Genomic DNA, 21,293 nt, shown 5'->3' on the forward strand with positions numbered 1-21,293 from the left:
TGACTCTTGGTAGATGCAGGGAATGTGTTGCTGGGACTCTTTACATCCTCAAATCCCAGCAGAATGGGAAACAGAAATAGGTCAGGAAGTTAAGAACTAGTTACAAACTTTCCGACCTTCCCACAGTGCCTCACTTCTCCAGCAAGGTCTCACCTCTCCACCGTTGTGCAATTTCCTAAAACAGCACCATCCCCTGGACCAGGTGTTCAAACACTGTATGCTGTTGGGGATGTTGCCCACCTAATTTTAGCAGAATTCCTAAGCAATGACTAGCTTGTAAGAAGCAATGAGCATTGGTTTCTTCAGCTACATTTATAGACCTGAAATGTTTCTGAGTATCAAAGCCACAGAAATGTGCAAGTATTCTAGAACTCTGCCATTTCCACTGGCAATATAGAGACAGAATGAGGTACCATTTTTTTATATACCACCCAGGCATGTGGCCAGGATGCTATTAGGGAGCAGTTGTCTTGAACATACTGTGAGACCCCAGACAGCATCTTTCTCTTGCTGAGATGCCTCTGAGCTGGAGTTCTCATCTGTGGTCTATTAGGCTTTACTTCCCAAGAGGCCCAGGTACCGTGAACAAAGGGACAGTAATTTTGCTGTGTGTTGGTATCTGCAGCCTTCCCCAGCAATGACATGGGAATGCCTGAGTTCTCTCAAGTCACTTACTTTGACTTCATTGCTGTTGGAACCAGAGACAGAAATACTACCCGAACTGACATGATGTTCAGGCTCTGTGACCCACAAGCTGTGTGCTTTGGTTCTCATGGAGACATAGAACATTTGTCTAGCTCATATCCCTGCCTCACTTCTGAGGCCAGTGAATCTGAATTATACACTTATAGTAGAATTCTATCCTGTTTATTCAAATGCCATTCTGGAGACTATAACTTTCCACCAGGAAAAGCAATTATGATCAGGAAACTCAAGTCACCTGAACCCACCCATCCCTAGGACTCAGAATATATCCTCCACAAAACAAGCACACATTTCAAGGGAGGAATACATAATCTGTGAACCATTCACCATGAAAAATAAACTGTTGTATACTGTGTACATTTGGGAAGAATGTTGTTACCTGCCCAGTCTTACATTTTGCAGATATTGCTATGGGTGATTCACCGGGCCAATTGCTGGGTAAGTAGCGATACTTTCAGTAGAGTCTAAACATTTTGATTGAAATTAATACCATGACCAACATTCATCCCATCTTTAAGCTAATCTTCACCACAACCCTTGAGCAGGAGGTCAAGCAAAGACTTTCCTCAGTGCCAAGACTAAGTCATCCTATGTGTCAGCCTGGTCGCTGCCTCTTGTCCATGCCTTCTGAGAAATGATCACCTTCAAATCCCTCTTCTCTGTAGACTTTCTGGTCTACCTCAGGTGTAACCACCCTGGACAGCTCTGTTTTTCCATTCTGAGTGGTGTTCTCTCCTGGGCTGCTAGCTCTAATAGCTATCTGGCTCCCAAGGCAGATATTATGACCATTGACACACATCACCAGTAGAAATCAAAGTGTGACTCTAAATACAACTTCCCCTTTCTGTTTATCATTGGACCATGATACCCTTTTTCTCCAAGGACCTTCACACCAACCCCTCATTCTTTTCTTCATGTCTTCCTTCTATGCAGCCTCCTCCCTGTGTCCTCTAACCTCAGGTTGCTTTGGTACTGGCAATATCACCCAGTTGCATGCCCTGTGTGTGAGCTTGCCACTTTGTGCATTACTTAAAACATTCCACAAATCAGTGCTTCTGTAGAAGTCACTTTGGATCTAAAAACTTTAGAGCATGCATGAGCAAACCACTGCCCTGTGACTTGGGGGAATAAGATAAGCAGTTGCTGAACTGAAAAAAAAAAAAGAATGATGTGGTAAGGAAGAAAAAAAATCAGAATGCTCTTGAAACACAGAGATTCTATTGAAAACTATTTTGAAAGCTATTATAAAATATGAAAATAGAATTACATGCAACACATATACTTTTACTTAGAATGCATTGCCAGCAGACTAAAACAACCATTCAATTTTGCAAAATTAATTCACTGTCTAATAACAATAACTTCAATGAAAAAATTTATGAAGTGTTTTGCATTTTGTAGAGAAGTACTTATTTATAGAGAACAGACATGATTTGCCCTCAGGATAGAATAGGTTTAGTACTGACAGCCCCACTTCCTTGCACACTGAGTAGGACAGTCTCCTAGACTGACATGAGTTGAGTTTGTAAGGAAACACTGGTCAGAAGCCAGAGCTGGGAGCATGTACTTGGTGTGCTGAGGCTTGGATCACCATCAAAGACTCCTGAGGGTGTGGCCTGTGTTTGGAATGAAATGAAAATTAGGCAAAGAGAAGGTGAACCATCATCTCCAGTAGCAAGAAAACAGAGAGAAAAGCAACTGACTAAGACTTGCCACCCAAGCAAGAGGGGATGAATTCAATCCTCAATCTTCTCCCACAATAGGCTGGCATGGTGGCACACAGTCACAATCTCAGCAATGCGGAAGTGGAATCTTAAGGATGGCTATTGCCCCAGGTTTAGTGAGAAAAAAATCTGTCTCACAAAATAACACCAAGAGTGACCGAGAGAGACACTCATGGTGACCTCTGGCTTTTGCCCAGACCATGCAGGTGCATGTCCACACACACACATATACATACAATGAGGAGCTGGTAGTACATAGGGGGCACACACAGTAATTGTGCTGAAGGGTTGTATACCAACCTGGGTGAAGGTTACAGCCCTGAAGTAGAGATGTATGTTCTAAGAGGTAGAACTAGAAGACAGAAGACTGTAGACTAGAAGACTGAGCCTGTTTGGTAGAAGCTAGGAAACATCAGTTTAAAGTTGGCTTTTGATGCTCCAAGGTGGGAAGCCAGAGAGCACAGCCTGATTTTACAGGGAGAATAACGAGAGAGAGAGAGAGAGAGAGAGAGAGAGAGAGAGAGAGAGAGAGAGAGAGAGAGAGAGAGAGAGAGAGAGAGAGAGAGAGAGAGAGAGGCAGAGAGACAGAGAGAGACAGAGAGACAGAGACAGAGACATCGAATGCTTAAGGGCCTACTGAGTAGAGAGCAGAGCCCAGTGACTGGAACCCACCACAGCCAGGGTGGAGTCCCTCAGCAGCCTTTGCTGAAGGGCTGTATGCTGCTACTCCAGAAAACCTGAGTGGGCAGCAGGAAGTCGGTACTTGCTCAGGAGGCCCTGTCTATATGTGGCTGACTAGAGAGGAGATAAAGGAACCCTTCTTAGAGGAAGACATGGAAGCTAAGAGCATCCAGAGTGAATGAGGAACATGCAGCCCAGGCCCAGGTTTTAGTTTCATGCAGGGAATAAACAAACAAGTGTGAATACCAAGAATCAGCCCAGAGCACACTGTATATTTAAACATTTTTTAAAGGCCTCATAAAATCCCATTCATGGCTATGTTTAGAGTATAACTTGGTTTTCTTCCAGCTCATGTTGTCTTTGAAGGAGGTATCCATTAAATACTTCTTTCCCAATAGGACTCTACACAACTCCCAGATTTTACAGAGTAAAATTTAAAATAACCCATATAAAGGTAAGGAATTTATATAAAATTGGTTAATTAGTACTGCATATTTTCTTTTGTCAATGGATTAATACTTTCTATGTGGAGAGTTCTGTGAAGATCCATATCAAATACAATGTTGAAATTCTGTACCTTTTATCAATATACCCCTTAAGTATCAATTATTTTATGAAAACTTTCACCTATACATATTGTACTTAAAATCAATTTAGGAGACTTTAATTTAAGGACAAATCAATTACTAACTCTCCTTTGCTGAAGAGGATAGTCTTGAGTGTTAAGTTGTTCTGTCCACAGATGGTAACAAACTGTTACATGCTAACTTGACTATTTTGAATCCTATTCAGGAGTTTATAACTAGGTTCAACTCCATCTCTGTGACAGGGATCACAAAGTCTTTCTATGGCTTGTGTCATTAATCTGAAAACCTTGACAGATTTCAACTAATCAGTGTACACACTAGAAAACTAACGTTTATATTTTGAACCTTTAATATGAGAATGACCATGAAGATTTAATTTCTTTAGAATATACCAAAATATTTTGAAATGAAGATTTATTAAAAACTCAGCCATGAGTGATAGTAGCTGGTTTGCCTTTTACAAATGGAGATGTCTTTTCTGCAGATAAAAGATTCAGATGGCTGGAAAATCAAATGCTCAGGGCTTCCTTCTTGGAGCTCTTGTAAATAAACACTGTCGCTAGCTCACTTTAAATGGATTAAAAACACATGCTCAAGTTGTCCCTAAAACACAAAGGACTTATTTTTAAAGGATAATATATTCAGCAAAATGCATTTTAAATTAGACAGAGCCCCCCTAACACTGGAACAGTGCTGGGATTTTTGAAATATTGGAACCGCAACTGCGTTTGCAGACTCAACAATGAAAGCTTCAGAAAACAAACGCATGGATTGATGATGGGTCGTGAGACAAAAGGAAACATCTTTCCTCAAGATCGTGCCTCAGAGCCTCCTGCACCAGGGCATCCACGGTAGCACCGGACTGCTCACAGATTTACTCTTCTTGTGTATATGCAGAAATTCGGTTGGTTTAAAATTATAAAGCTGACATATTTTATGACTATAAATTTAGATACCATTAATTTTTGTTCAACATAGTCAACAAAGAAAGGCAGGTGAACCTACAGACAGCATCTCTTATTATTTACCTTAAATTTTCATAGACTTCTGCTGAAAAAAAAAAAAACAACAACATGGCACTTGTTCTCATCCCACATGTAACTTTTTGAGATAATTTTATGTAATATAGAAGGTATTTTTCTAACATATAAAATAGTTTAAAACCTTGATCTGTCCAGGATAATTGCTAAGGGTTTCCTACTGATAAAAACAATGATCAGAAACTGTGAGATTAGCAATGACACAAAAGTTTTTCAAGAGGTTAAGACTTAATCTAATACCTTAATCTTATCCTCTGCCCTGTGACTCTAAGTAAATGGATGAAGCTCAGGATCCAAGAGGAACATTCCAGAGTGCACAACAGACACCTTTCTTGTCTTTAGTCTCCTCCTTGAAGTTCCCTCAGAGGCCTACTGTACAGCAACTGCACATCCTGAACAGCTACACCCACATTGCTCAGCACCTCCCCAGCACTAGGAAAAAGAGAAAGGCTAGACCCGTTATGAATTTTTAATGAAATTACTGCAAAGCAAATTTCAATTATCACACCAAGTGCTAATGATCGCTTCGCATATTCAACTTTATTGGCTCGCCTGCCCTCTCACAAGCTCCTTAATTCTAATAATTTGACATAATATGAAGGTTTCATATGTCTTTATTAATGATATATACTTAAAGATTTATTTCATTCACTAGCGAGAATACATTAGCAGATTATCTCTGCCTGCAAACATGAAATTAAATGTGCAGTTCTTTCACGGGGAAAAAAAAATCCTGCTCTTCACTCCCGTCCATTCCACCCGGAAAGAGAAGAAATAGAGAGATAGAAGGCTCTACAGAGAAAGTTTCCTGGTTACAAATGGCCACCAGCAGCAGTATTCTGATGTGACATACCATCAGCAAGCTAGGATCAGGAGAAAAGATCCACAGCAGTTGAACATTTTTCATGATAATTAGACACATTTTAAAAATCTGTCTTTTTCCAGCATGGTTTCTCACATACACTTTCATGTAGTGTGTGAATGTGTTTTTGTGTGTGCATAAGCATTGGGCAGGAGCATAGTCCTTGTGACAGATTTGTCCCATAGACATGGTGCCACTATGCCAATGAGTGATCTGATGTCAACTTGCCTTGCTGGAGTCTCTGTGTGTGTTAAAGGAAGCCACACTCCAGTCACTATGACCCCCAGAAGCAGTTAGCTCAAATAAAAAGAATAGCTGTCTGTCCGACAGGCATTTGTCCAATAGCAGACGTTCCTCAAGATTCATTATTACTGGCTTTTAAACAAAAGTCGCATCTTTCTTCTCCCCAACATGGACTGAATCCTACTTCCCATTCTATCTTCATGCTGGTGTAGGTTTCTTCCTCTTGTGCCTGAGTCCCCATGGATATCAGTGAGAATGCAGGGCCTTACTCACCAGCATGAGGTAAGCCCTGGTCTGAATGCAACTGGACCTCAGAAATGCCAACAATCCTTCTTCAAAATGATAAGCCCTTATGGAAAGCCAGAGCCTGCATGAAATTTGAGTTGCATACCTCAACTTTAACAACAGCATGAGAAGGCCGGAGAGATGAGTTCCTCAGCAGTTAAAACACTTACTACTCTGTCAGAGGATCTGATTCTGGATCCCAGCACCCATGCTGAGTGCCCCACAGACAGCTACATCTCCAAATCCAAGGGACCAGACACCCCTTTCTGACATCTATAGGCGGCTGTACACACACATGTTCATACACACATGCATACACACACACAAGCCCATGTGCACACACATACACATCAGTTTAAGTAAAACACAAACGTAAGGGGCATTACTTCCAGTCTTCTAGCATGTCCTTTACTTTATTTGTGTATTACTGAAAGATGCAATTTTTAATGACTTAAAAGTTTCACATTAATTGTTATATGGAAAGGTCTTTCAGTGGGCTATGTTGTGGCTAAGTGGCAGTGTTTCCTCCCATTTGTACAAGATGCACAGATCACCTTGCACTGTGCTCTTTACCCTCCATGCAGTTCTGAGCCAGCACCTGCTCCCCTATTCCTTGTCTGAAGAACTTCCTCTGCCTGTTTTCCGAGTTCAGGTGTGCTGACTCACAAGTACAAATAGCCTCTGTCTCACCTCCTTAGGGATAGATAGTATTCCCTAAGATGGATTGGGGTTTGCAACACTGTTTCAACACCTTAAATGTTTGTTTCCTGTTTCTGATACAGTAACATTGTACTTTCACAACTGCAGTCAATTGTTTTACAGTTTCCTTGTCAATTGCTATGGTGATCTGCATATTGTAGTCCCCTTCTAAAAAGTGCAACGTGAAGAAAAATGAAACATTCCTAATGACAGAAACCAAGGGAGGGCTTCCCAGTAGGGAGTCTGGAATAAACTTCAACAATTCCAGACCACTTTGTTCAAACGCCAGTCTTATCTGATGAGCATGTTCACCTCCAAGCAGAGACCGAAGACATTCCATGACTGTATGTAGGTTTCTGTTTGTTTGCTTGGTTGTTTGGTTCGTTCGTTGGTATTTTGTTGTTGTTGTCAATGCTAATTTCTTTTCCTCCTGGACCACTTCACTAATTCTTTGAACCAAAACATTGTGCATGGCTGCTACCAGCTCTGACAATTATGGTCAAAAGGACTTTAACCAATAGTATTCCATGTTTGTGTAAATGCAGGGTTGAATGTTTGTGGGATCTTTGACATTTTTCTTTTTTACACAGTACATCGGTGAGGACAGCATTGTAGTTCTTCCCTATCTATCTGTAGTTAGAGTGGATCTCCTGATGAGCAACATCTCCAAGTTATCCCATAGACTGCCACATCTCTCTTTCAAACTTATGGCTTCCATTTTATTGACTTTACACACACACACACACACATACATACACATACACACACACACACACACATATTGATATCTACATATCCCTAAATATAACTGCTCAGTCTGCATAATGTTACTACTTATTGCACCTAGGACATAACTGATGCTATGCTTTTTACATGGATACTGAACTAGGATCGCCTTCCAAAGAGTTGTGTTTTTAAATTCAGGTATTTATTTTCATCTTTAAAATTTCCATTTACTTCATTTTATATTTTTCCTTCTCTGGCAGGTTTGTTTGTTTGTTTGTTTGTATGCTTATGTGTCTGTCTGCTTATTTGTGTGGTGTCTGGGATTGAATCCAGGCCTTCGGCAATCTTTATCAGCAGTTATCCATGTCCTATTTCTATGTATATCTTCAAATACAGCCTTCTCTACAAACCCAGTCTCCCAAGTCAAGCATCATGACATATTCAGTGCTCCTTCAGTAAATTACCCTGTCCTCTGGTGCCCACTCCCCACTTCTCCCATGCCCACCGACTGCTTTCATATATCTCATGATAGACCTTGGGCTTGATCTGGTTTGCACCTTCTTCCTCTAATCAGTATAATTCATCTCTTGAAGACAAAACACATCACTGCAGAATCATGGCCATTCTGTGGAGTCTGGCTTTCTTCTTTTTAGGGTAGTTTGGGAGAAAGTGACTAGTGGGATTTTATAGGCTCTGGAGTGAATATGAATTGAATTTCCCCCTCTGTTCCATGGAAATAATTGAAAAGTAAATAGACAAGAGTTAAATATTTTAATAAAAATAGAAAATTTATGACATCTACATATCAAGACATGGCTGCTTTCAAAGTGAACAGCCATAGTTACTTTCAAAAATGATTTGACATCTCCTTGACAAACCAAACACGGAGTTACCACATAACACATCATTTTTAGGGCTGTGACTTAGACTGGAAATAAGATGTAAAGTTCAGTACGGCCCCCAGAACCTGTATCCACAGTTACTCAGCACAGACAAAATGACTTAGTCATTTCTTTGTCTAGTCATCTGTGACTCCATCATCCACAGTACACCTGATAACAATGAGAGAAGTCCTGTATATCCTATATGCATCTGTGGAAAGTACTGGATTGTTCCATTAACATAAAGCTAAGGATAGAGTGAAACTAAAGAAATGGAGAACAGATTTGTCACAGAGAGCAGCGGAAGGAGGACGTGGGTAACATGAGAGGACCCTGTGGAGGGATACACTGTAGTCTTGACTGTGTTAATGTCAAAATTCTAGCATGCTGTGACACTACAGCTCACCAGGTCCCACCCAAGACAGGCAGGGCAGAAATATGACACCCCTGCAAACCATTGTTCACAACTGCACACTAATCTAAATATATCCCCAATAAGACATCTGAAGGTTAAGGAAGCATGAGAGTTAGTTTTACTCATAGAATTGCTGACCTTTGAAACTTGAAATTTTGTGACAGGCCTGGATAGATAGTTCAGTGGTTAAGAGCAGACACATCCTTACAGTGAATCTGAGTTCAGTTTTCAGCATCCATATTGGGTAGAAAACAAACACCAGTAACTGCATATATATATATGTATATATATATATATATGCATATATATGTGTATGCATATGTATATATGCTATGAAAATATAAAAGACATTTTAAAATATAATTTAATATGAAGCTTAAAATGGCACATAAACATACTTACATATAAAAATTTCAGTAAGTTTGGAGATGCATAAATTTCTGTTATTAACCACACTCACCTTAGAAGGTCACTGTTTGCAATAAATGTGATAGACACTATGTGGAAACAATGTAATACACAGATACTTCAAGTACTCATTAAGTACTCAATTATTTAAAAATTTAATGAAAACTTGAAAATGGGTTACAATGTCAATATCATGGACTAAAATGCTAAAATTAAATTTCTTACGATTTTGTTCAAATTAGGTCATTTTATAATCAATTAAAAGCTAGTTTAATAAAGAAGTTACAAGCAAAGTAGGGACTCACAGAGCTGTGAAATCCTGTCAACACAAAAGCAGCTAGGCAGGCTTTTATTGTATTCATTAGTGGATGTGCAGGGCTTCCAGCAAGGTCCAGTATTCAAAACATTGTTTTTCAAAAAGCTATTATTTAGAGAAAAAAAAAGAGGATACAAAAACCGCTCAAATAAAAGACACCACCACTGCATGCACACAGGAGATCCTGTGAAAGAATCAACTGTGTCCAGAGCATTTGCTCTGCTTTTCTTACTCAGAGAAGAGTAAGCAGTGGCTTTCCTATGGGTCTCTGACAAATTAAAACCATTGTTTTTGTAAATGTTCTGGATTACAGTTTCTGAGTTTCTTCTTTTATTGAACAAGTAATACGTAACAGGCTCTCATGCTATCTGAGCCATGATCACGGTCAGTTTATTAGCAGAGGCTTTAGACTGGCTCCCTAGGAAACCCTTTAACAGTAACTTCTTTCATTGGACTGTTGCCTCTTTAGCTGCCCATCTCTTTCCTTAGTTCAAGACAGCTTTGGGCTTAAAAGACATATTACACAATTCAGATTGTAAGTAAAATTTGACCTTTAAAAATGCTTTTATCCTTTCTAGAATGGTGCTAGAGACTCCAGACCCTCAGTGGCACCTGACGTCTTCACTTCTCCCTACCACCTCCCCCCCCTTCACTTTAAGTCTGAGTTAGGCCATCACCCAACAAGGAGTGAAGTTGGAGGGGGTTGCTTTTGAAAGTCGGTAATGGATCTGTCTAGGACTGAGTCAATCTCACAGAGCATACACTTGGTCCTCAAGTGTGTGGGTAATTCAAAATTCTACACTGGTTTCCTCACAAGTGTGGGTGGCTTCTTTCAGACAGGTAACCTTATCCCTGATGCCATTTCCAGATGTAGCACTCAGAACCACAGCATTCGATAAAGAACCTAGCATATGGAATAAATGTGTTCTCTACCTTGTCCATGAAGGTAAAGGCCTATCCATGAGGCATTTGGAGCCAATGAAACTCAGTGAATCACTCACTTTCACCTCCATCCACCAGAAACTAGGGAAGGCACAAGCAACAAATGAAGTCAAGAGATACCACTATTCTGCCAAGGTGATGTGAGCTCACTCTTCTGTTGTCAGAGTATGGAAACGACTCCTAATCCATTATGCCTTAGTGTTTGTTGACACCAGAGAATGGTCTTTAGTAAAGTTTTCATGTACACACTCAGTAGAATTTAAGAAGACAAATTATAGAAGCAAGGACCAGTGCTTCTGAGAATAGCACTGTTTGGGAATTTCCATCCAACTAAGATTGACCCTTGAGTCTAACTCATTGTGTATCTCCATTTGCTTCTGGTTCAGGGCTCTAGGAGAGAGAAGCATCATCTCACAGGGATTCTGTGTTCATGGATGGTCAGGGTCAACCATAAAAGCCAACCAGTTTATGTGTTAGAACCATAGGTTATCCACTCTGTGAGAATGCTTTGCCATCAACCTCACACAGAATGTCTGGGGGCATCTATTCCAGTGATTCTCACCAGGAGATGACCTTGTCAGAGATCAGAAGGGTACTGAGTATCATCCTGTGTAGCTCTCTACATTATTCATTCAAAGTGGGATCTCTCCTAGATCAACCTAGAGCTTGTGAAGTGTTGTGGAAGGAGGCTCCAGCAATCATCCTGTCTCCTCTCCAAATGGTGCTGGCTCGTTAAACAGCTGCTGAGATTTGAACTCAGATACTCATGGTTGTGCAGCCAGCACTCTTAACCACTGAGTTATATTTCTAGTCCTCACCTAGATCTTTAAGTGCTTTATGTGCTTGGAATTAGCGTCAGGTCTTTGTACTTGTATGGTAGCAGTTTACAAACTGAGGCATCTGCATCTCCTGCATCCATGGGCATAAGCACAGCAGCATTGCCCCTTCCAGATGCAGCATAGGATGGGATGGCTTGAGTACTGCACTCACCAGATGCCTCTCAGGACAGAACCGACTGACTAAAGCATAAACGAGAACTCCAGTCTGTAGCAACTAATAACTGCAATAAGAACTTCAAAATCTGACTTGGATTTTATGATTGGCCTGAAGTATGTTTTACCTGTTTGTAGTTAATATTTAACAAGGAACCTAGACGTGCATGGTGTTGCTCACCAACATTGTTGATGTCTTTTCCTATCTCCTAGCTCTAATGACTTTTCCCCAGGCTTAAAATATGACAAGTTTTTATTTGGTTTTGGCTCTATGCCAAGGTAAGAAGAGAAGGGCTCCATAATGTGGCATCTTCCAGAATTCCTCTGCCTGGTAATTTCTGTGTTTGTCTTAGTACAGCTCTATCAACTAGACATGGATGTGCAGCTCTTATTCCTCCCAAGGCAGACTGGATCACTGTGGGGCTTTATCAGGTTTCTCTAGCAGTCTTCATATATCCCTTTGATCAGCATCTTTAAAGTAATCTGGCTCTACCTTATTGTCTATTTTAAAAGCCAATGACATAGGAATTGTCATGCCCTACTTTCATGTAGATATCATTTTTATAAACACAGGACTTGGTGTGATAGTTTGTGGTCCAAGGACATTGTATTAGAAGGTGTCTCATCTGTTTTCTGTAAGCACCATGTGTCCTGAAGCCCTGAGCAGAGGCTCAGCAGCCACCCTCTGTTCTCTGAACTCCCAATAATTCTTTAAAGGCAGCATTGCTGTCTCTACACTGTCGGAATGGAATGACTATTATCACATTGAGGCATCTCACCCTGAAAGAGGAGGGCATTGGGCAAACTATTTGCCATGTCTACAAACAAGATAAGTCACCTCTCTCCACTTCCACCAGATGAGTGCTCTGAGGGAGGGTCAATAATGAGCAAGCAGTGGGTCCTAGTTTCTCACTGATGGTTTAAACTCCTGGGAACAAAGTCAGGGTTGGGAAGGCCTCCACTTCCATCTGCCTAGAGGAACCCTCTGTGGGGATGCCTGTGTCTTCAAGGGGTGCAAAGGTTGGGGTTTCCTTTCCCTGTGTCCTTCCACTTTAAATATTCTATGAAGGGCTTCTAACTGGAAAACCAAGACTTCACCCATTTTCCCAACTCTGGCATCACAGAAGTGTCCCATTCACTAGATGTACAGTGGGCCAATAAAGAAATGAAGCCAAGCATGCCTGGATCACATCACATTTAGAAGGAGAGTGTGTGGGCTGGAATGAAGGACAAGTCCAGTTGGAACCTGGCCTGGATTCCAGTCTTCTCTGGTTGTACCTAGGCTCACAAATCCACACATAGCAACCTGCTTCTCTCTTCATCTCATCTTCATTCTGAACCCACTTCTGAGCCCCTTTCCCTGGCTCTCTCTTGTGATAAGCCTCAAGAGGCATGGTCTTCAGAGTTGAGATGAGGGTGCTCAGAGGGTGATTATGAAACCCTACTGGAGATCAGCCTGGCCCTGCACACAGTGGGCTCTGCATCATCCTGGACCTGCACCACAGGGATTGCACAATGGGCTCTGCTGGGTTTTGCTCTTTCCTCAGGCACCAACACTTCTTCCTGACTTATGTACTTCCGTGAAAGGAAAGTTTTGCCAGATCTGCCCAGAAATTTCCTTCTTCACAGTTGCCTTCCCAGATCTTGGTCCAATGTGAAAAACACTCAGCCTTTCCCTGAGCCTGGCTGGGTCCCTGTCAGGCCTTATCAGAACATTCACCTACTTTGTCTTAATTAGGACAGCATCAGCCCAGTGGCCGATTTGCAAATATGTATACACAGGACAGCACAGGATGTTTGCCATCCTGAACATGGGGCCAACTGAGAGTTGCGCCTTCCTGTCTCATACAGCATCAGCAGATGTCTCAGTAGCATAGAAAAAAAGTGAACTTCAAATTGTGGAAAATGGTTTGTACTGAATAATATGCTCTTGTACCATTGCAAGTTTTTGTTTTTGTTTGTTTGTTTTAAATCTCCAGTAAAACCATTGCAAGTTAAAGTGTCTGTATTTCTTTTGACCCTACTTCCTGTGACTGCTACACTAGGCCCTCTTCTGACAAGAGGTGGCAGAAGAATTCAGTCAAATCTTTTGTCCTCTCTGCACACTACAGTCAATATATCACTTTCAGATCAATAATATTGTTAGGCCTTATCATTTAAAACTAGCCACCCTCAGAGCTCCCAGGGTCTCAACTACCAACCAAGGACTGCACATGGAGGGGTCTGATTGTTCTGGCAGCATGTGTATAGTAGAGGATTGCAAATTCGATCATCAATAGGAGGAGAGGACCTCAGCCCTGTGAAGGTTCTGTGCCCCAGTGTAGGGGAATGCCAGGGCCAATAAGTGGGAGAGGGTGGGGTGGCAGGCATGGGGAGGAGGAAGGCAACAGGGGTTTGTTTTTGTTTGTTTCTTTGTTTTTTGGAAGGGAAACTGGGAAAGGAGAAATTTACATGTAAATAAAGAAAATATCTAATAAAAAAACAAAAAACAAAACAAAACAAACAAACAAACAAACAAAAACCTAGCCACAAGGAGGACTGTAATCCCCACTGCCCAGAAGGATGAGACAGGGGGATCATAAATTTAAGCCCAGCTTGGGCTACAGAGTGAAGTTCTCTCTCAATAATTATATAAAAAAAAAGCTTAGGGATATGAGGGCATAAGGCCTTACCTACTCTCCATGATCCTGAAGGGAGGTTATCTCAAGACTGTGTGGCACCTTTGCAGACTAGGCAGTTCTCTGGACAAAGCCAGTTGGCTCCGAGTTAGTTAGTCTGGTCATTTGGGGTGTAAAGAAGACCACACCTAGAATGATACTCTACTTTAGCATCAAGCCCTGGCAACACACAAGCATTCAACATAGATATATAATTAGCAATAGATTCTGCGAGCTGGACTTCAAAAGGATTTGAGGCCAGTGAGGTGGCTCAGAGAGAAAAGATACCTGCTGTGCCAGATTGGCAACATGGGTTTGATTCCTGGAACCCATGTCAAGGTGGGAAGAGAAAAATGATTCTATTTGAATGTGTTTGTAGGGTAAGAAGAGGAAGCCAGGTATATGTGTTTACAAACACATGTGCAAGACTTTGCAGGTAACTTGGTCTTCAATATGACCGCTCTTTTCTGGCCTAATCATGTTCATTTTGGCAAAACTTTTGACATCCAGAATATTTTTTTTTGTAAGAAAATTATTTCCACTTTCATAAACATTGGCAGATTTTTTTTTCTTTCTTCCTTGGAGCAAAACCTCAAATGACAAAACAAACATAAATCTCCCCAAACCAGAGAGTGGCTAAATCCATCAATGTCCCTTCCATTCATGTGGAATATTAAGCCAAACTGTAATTAGGGTGTCCTATTTATTTTTCTTGGCTAATTGACCTTCATCCTGGGGAATTTATCACAGAATAAATAACATCATCTATCTCAAAAGTTTTACACAGTTGATTATATTCCTCAGAGGAAATGTGGGCTGATAAAATGGTGCATCCATTGCTTAGGGATTGAGTTGGGTTTCAGTTTGACCTCCATATTTTATTATCATTTTATGCAAATAAAATATTTTAAAGTCTCTGAATTCTCAAGCCCTTACTCTGAAAATAGGAAGAAGCAGGTCAGTCCATGAAAGAACAAGTATCATTCTGGCAGTGACTCAAGGTCACAAACAGGCTCCTAAGAGCACCCCACTCCCCAGATTTCCAAGCAGTTCCCTGTTGGTATACGTCTGCAAGTGGCTAAGCATCAATTGCCTGGCTAATGAGACATAATACGGTATGAACATCTCCATGATCCCCACAAACTGGGTTCTGGGGTCTAATTTAAACTCATAGTGCTCAGCTGAGATGGACTTTTCTCTCTCTGCATGAAGACTTCAGAATAACACTCTCCGCCTCCAAAGGAGTGCCGAGCCCAGGCTTTGCCTAGTGAAATATTGATAAGTTTCTGATTTGCAATGATTTTCTGTCTTTGTCGATTTCCTCTGCGTGTGGTCAGCTTCCACTTCTCCGTGATTTTCACTCATCCAAAGTCAGATGAAATTAGGCCAGAGTTCCTTCACCAGTGCTTGCACTGACAGCAATGTCCTCAGATGTGGGAGCCTGCCATCACCTGGCTTCTTTATTTGGTCCATCATAAATAACTTATTCAGTCTTTTCAATGAGACATCTACTCAAGTAGCCCTGAGGACCTGCTTGTGTAGGCATAGAACAAGGCAGTTCACAGTTCATTGAGTTTAAGAAGCCTATAAGATGTTTGCTTACAATAATTAGTTATCAAATTTGAAAAAGATAGCTCTGCTCCACAAATAAAATATCGAAGTAATTCATATGAAAGTGCTGGCATAAAACTTTTGACATTTAAGAAGGCAATTGCCCATGATTTAATTTAAATAACCTGTCTGCCCATGGCAGATATATATTTTTAAATGATCAGAAGGTTTTGTGATATGTCTTATAGTTTTAACAAAACAAATATTCATGCTTGATACTCTTTTTAAATTACTTTTAAATTAATTAAAATGTTATATGTAAGATATTGAAATTCTTCTTTTTAATAGGAACAGACTACAAGGATATTGTGGCCCAGAGGAAAACTTTGTATGTTCATTCTCAAAAGTTATAAGGACAGAGGCTGAATGATTTCCATCATCAAACTATATTGAAATCCCAATGCACGTGAATTAGTGCATTAAATATCATGCATCTGCATGAAGTATTTGGTTGATTGGTGACTAGTTTGAAAAGCTTTGCAAAAGCAGTAATGCAGACATCAATCGTAATTATAGCACATAGATTTATAAGCTCAAAATAGGATACAGGCTGTGAAGTCCCATAACTGCTCATTCGTGGGTGGTTTAGGCACAGCAACAATAATCTTGTCATTGCCTTTTAGCAGAAAATTCCATGGCAGATCAATAGTAAAATAAGTACAAGTCTCTACCTATTCAGTTCCGATGTATGTGAGTGCTTTGATCTCATGCACACCAGAAGAGGGAATTGAATCCTATTACAGATGGTTAGGAGCCACCATGTGGTTGCTAGGAATTGAACCCAGGTCTGTGTGTATGTGTATATGTATTTGTGTGTGTGTGTGTGTGTGTGTGTGTGTGTGTAATATATATTTTACACATATATTACAAATTAATGTACTAACTTTAAAGTATCTGTATAATATGAATTTATATTATGATACATTATTTTACTATATAAGCTCATAATTTTGTAAAAGATATGATTATCTTTAAGCAACTCAAAATAGTGGTCATTTTACTCTAACTTTTATAGGGAGTTTCATCTTGTGTCATACTCTAAGATGATCTTAATACTTGGGAAATTTAAACAGCTTAAAAAGAAAAACAGATTTCAAAGAAGGTGAAGAAAGAGGGCTGGCTGGTATACTTGGCTAAGATCCTAGTCAATTCCTGAAGGGTGCTACAACAGAATTTCATCTTGGGTTCCTGAAAAGTCACAGAAATATATTCCCCATCGTGCTGGGACTAAGATCCACAGCCACGGCATATGTGAGTCAGTCAGCCTATGGTGATGGCGATGTTCTACATCCCCTCTCTGTCCTTGTGTGGTGAAAGGGTCTGGAGAGCTCGCTGAGGCTCAATCATCTTATGCAAGTGTGGTCTATCTTCTTGTCCTGACCATCTCTAAATATCAACACAAGTTGGAACTTAGGACATCAGTCTATATCCAACAGTGTACATAAACAGAAATGGGAGAACACAGGAGTTGGTGTGTAACTGGTGTCTATGTGAATCTACTCATCAGGTGTATGATCACCCACAGGGGAGCCATACCTTGCTGCAGCTTCATGAATCATGCTAGGTCACACTTGCTGGTTGTATATATGGTCAGACTAGAGTGAATCTCTCTTACAAGTGCCACCATGTACCATAGGGACTGCAGTATACTGCAAAGCTTCCTATGGTTGGTTGAATAGATTTGGCTCTAATAGATTCATGTGTTTGAATACTTGGCAATAGGGAGTGGCACTATTAGAAGATGTTACCTTATTGGAGGAAGTGTGTTACTGTAGGAGCAGGCTTTGACGTCTCCTATGCTCAGGCTTCTCCCAGTGCAGATGATCATAGCCTCATGGCTGCCTGCAGATACAGAACTCTCTGCTCTTCCAGCACCAGGTCTGCCCATATGCTGACATGCTTTCCATCACGATGTTAATGGAATAAACCTCCGAAACTCTAATCCAGTCTAAATTAGTTGTTTTATTTTATAAGAGTTGCCTTGGTCATGGTGTCTCTTCACAGTAATAAAAGACTAACTAAGACACTTCCCAATCTGTGAGGCATGGCCTTATGTTACTGAACAGGAGGGTAATAGAAACTTGGCAAGAGTGAAAACACACTTTTTGTCTTAGGTAGGGTTTTACTGCTGTGAACAGACACCATGACCAAAGCAAGTCTTATAAAGGACAGCATCTATTTGGGATTGGTTTAGAAGTTTAGAAGTTCAGTCCATTATCATCAAGGTGGGAGCATGGCAGCATCTAGGCAGGCATGGTAAAGGCTGAGATGAGAGTTCAACAACTTTATCTGAAGACTGCTAGTAGAAGATTGGCTTCCAGGCAGCTAGGAAGAGGATGTTAAAGCCTATGCCTACAATGACACCACCTACTCCAACGGGGTCATACATCCTAATAGTGCCACTTCCTAGACCAAGCATATACAAACCACTACACTTTTGTGTACTCTAAATATTCAATAGTCAAAAATTAACTCAAAATAAAACACTGAATCTAAGGTGTTTCTGCTTTACTCATTCATGTCATGTTGAATGGCTTGATTTCATTTGTGGTTCTGACCATACAACATGCACATTAGGGACTGTGAGTGTTGTCATACTACACAATACTGAAGAAATCTGCCTGGAACATTTTAGCTATTATTCCAGATGCCTGCATGCTCTGTGAGACCTTGTCTCTATTGTACACACAAACATCTCTGCTCTCACAGGAGCACAAAGACTGAGAATTTCTCTACCATCACTTTTAAACATGTGAGCATCACATCAGTCCAGCTTTGAATTGTATTATGTTTGATTTCAAAGGATGCCATTTGAGCTGCTTGACTTGAGTTTCATGAATAGAGAAAGGAAAAATGAAAACTATTAAAGGGTTTGGTTAGGATTAGGGTAGATTCACTAACAATTTTTAAAATGGTCCTAAAAAAACTTCTGTCACTCTGTGCTACCTATTTACACTGAGGGCTTCTCAGGATTGAAGATTAAGTAATCAAAATATCAATCGACTCTGAAAAACATTGAAGATCCTCTGTGCCAAAGTGTATCAATATTCAGCTAAGATTTAATTTTTTAAGTAAAAATAAACAGATGCACGATTCTCATCAGTGTGAAATTTTTAATAAATTTCAATTATTAATAAGAATTTTTTCAAAATAAATTTGTAATCTATTTCCAGGAAATGTTTGATTTGTGTATTTATTTTATATACCTAGATATTCAGGTTATGTAAAAACATTGTATTTTAAACAGAGCTATGAGCAGAAAAGGCCTAAGCAAACATGGTCTTTGGCACTGACTTGCACTTAAGACTTGGTTCACAGAAGCACACAGAACCTTAGCTGATGTAAAGAACAAGGGACTGGCCTGACTGTGGGCTATGAGGGACGGATGGGTGCTTGTAATCCTTTCAGGGTGGCTAGTGTACCCACACGTTCCCCATTGTTATCCCATCAGGACAGCCAAATATCTTAGACTTTTAGTAAGCATTTGTTAGTCTAATTTTGGTTTCATCAGGTCAAGATCTTAAGGTAAAGCTGTTCATTACTACATTGACAAGTTCCTGTAGTTCTGGCCAAATGTTACTGAGGAAGTTTGTTTTTGTTGTCCCAATAGGTAGACCAGAACAGCGGGCTATGGCCTGTAATAAGGACCATTACCAAAATAACCTGACTGCGCTGTCATCCTTCATACATTCTGGAAAGACTCTTCTAGGCCCTGGTCACTTGGGAAGGATTTGGATAGCGTTGGAAATAAGCTGTTGTTTCTAGTAGCAGCCATGCTTGGAGACTGGCAGGTCTGTCTTGCTCCACCAGTAGCCTGGGATTAGAAGCCTTATGCCCTTTGGCCCCAGTACTATTCCTGTACCCTGTGCTAGTTCCTTGGTCCTACATATGACCATAGCTATGGTGATACATGTGAGGAATATTTATTCCCCAGAGCCCTAACCGACCATTGCATTGCTTCCTTCTCCTTTATATCTGCCTTGCACGAGTGCTCTTAACAACGAAGAGATTCTTGGCTCTCTGTGATATTCTGTATGTTTTCTGTATGGAAAAATGAAGGGCAATGACTTCCCCAGCAGGGCTGTTCAACTTGGCCCAGTGAAAAGGTGTTGTGGTGCCTCTACTTTGGACTCATTAGCAAGTCCTGACCCTTAATGTTTGTTAGTGAATTCAACTTGAATTCAAAAGGCCAGCAAATTGAATGGCTTAACATTTGTGCAGGGTGGCAAGCAAAGCCTTCACTCAAACTCTGATCCCATAGAGGCCAATGGAATTTCAAAGCTCTCTCTCTCTTAGAAGATGTGATAGACAGTGACCAATGACTTTATTTCTTTTTCTTCTTTTAGTTAAAGCCACATGGTGGAAAAGCAAATAAAACGCTTGCAGCCCCAGCACTGTTGCTGCAAGCCCCATGGCGGCTCTGAGCATTTAGCAATTGGTACAGGCTTCCAGATCCAATTTTTACATAGGGCACACATTTCCATAATCACTCCTTCCTGCCTGTCCCCACCCGCTGCGCTTTCCATTGCCCATCTTATAACCGCACGCCTAAGCTCCGTCAATATTCAAGTTAGTGCTCTGAAATGAAACTATAAATTTCAATTTGGAGAAAATAAGCCCTCATTTGGGTTCATAAGTTTGAAATAACACATTACCATGGGTTGCAGCGAGGTTGCATTCCTGATTCTATTTTATGCATCTGACAATGGATGATCCACTCCACAGTGGAAGAGAGCCACAGCATGTGAGAGGCAAGGCTGCTTTCAAGGCAGCGTTTATTAGAGCCACCAGTCAGTGCTGCTCCTAAGATTCTTACTAAAGAAATCTGATACACTCACAGCGCACACTCCATTGTCTTTGGTTTCATGATTGGGTCACTGTCTCTTAACAGCCTAATTTAACAAAGCAGAGCCTAATTTAAACGTAGAAACCCAGACATAGAGTCAAAGCCTTGCTCAAAGTTGAGAGCAACTGGTGTGCCCAGGCAAAGATAAGATGAGGACAGCCACTGTGATTCCAGTGACAGCTGCCCCTTTCCTGATCGATTCCTACATCCATCCATATATATATGTGTATATATATATATATATATATATATATATATATATATATATATATATATATACACACACATATGTATATACATATTCTTCACATGCATGAGAAAGTACTGTATGTTTTCTTCTTCCCTCCCCACCAAAGCATTTTATCTTCTACTGGACTGGAAATATCAGAACACCAACTAAGGAGGTATACTCCATGCCATCTCAAGGTAGGAATTGCTCTTGACCTGTGCACAGTTAAGGCTGCTGTGTCAGTCTCCTTGCATAACAGTCACCCCAGACAGCAAAATGAGTGACAATACAGTATTTAACGAAGTAGCTGAGCTGGTATGCATTGTTTTGAATGGCTTTGTGGGGAGATCATTGTTTTATACAATGATCAATGGAGGGCAACAATGGTCAGGTTAACATCCTACAACTGTTTAACCACAACCAGGTTTCATTTACAGGCGAAGG

This window comes from Mastomys coucha, unplaced genomic scaffold (genome assembly GCF_008632895.1).
Source record: "Mastomys coucha isolate ucsf_1 unplaced genomic scaffold, UCSF_Mcou_1 pScaffold8, whole genome shotgun sequence".
In the NCBI taxonomy this organism is placed as follows: Eukaryota; Metazoa; Chordata; class Mammalia; order Rodentia; family Muridae; genus Mastomys; species Mastomys coucha.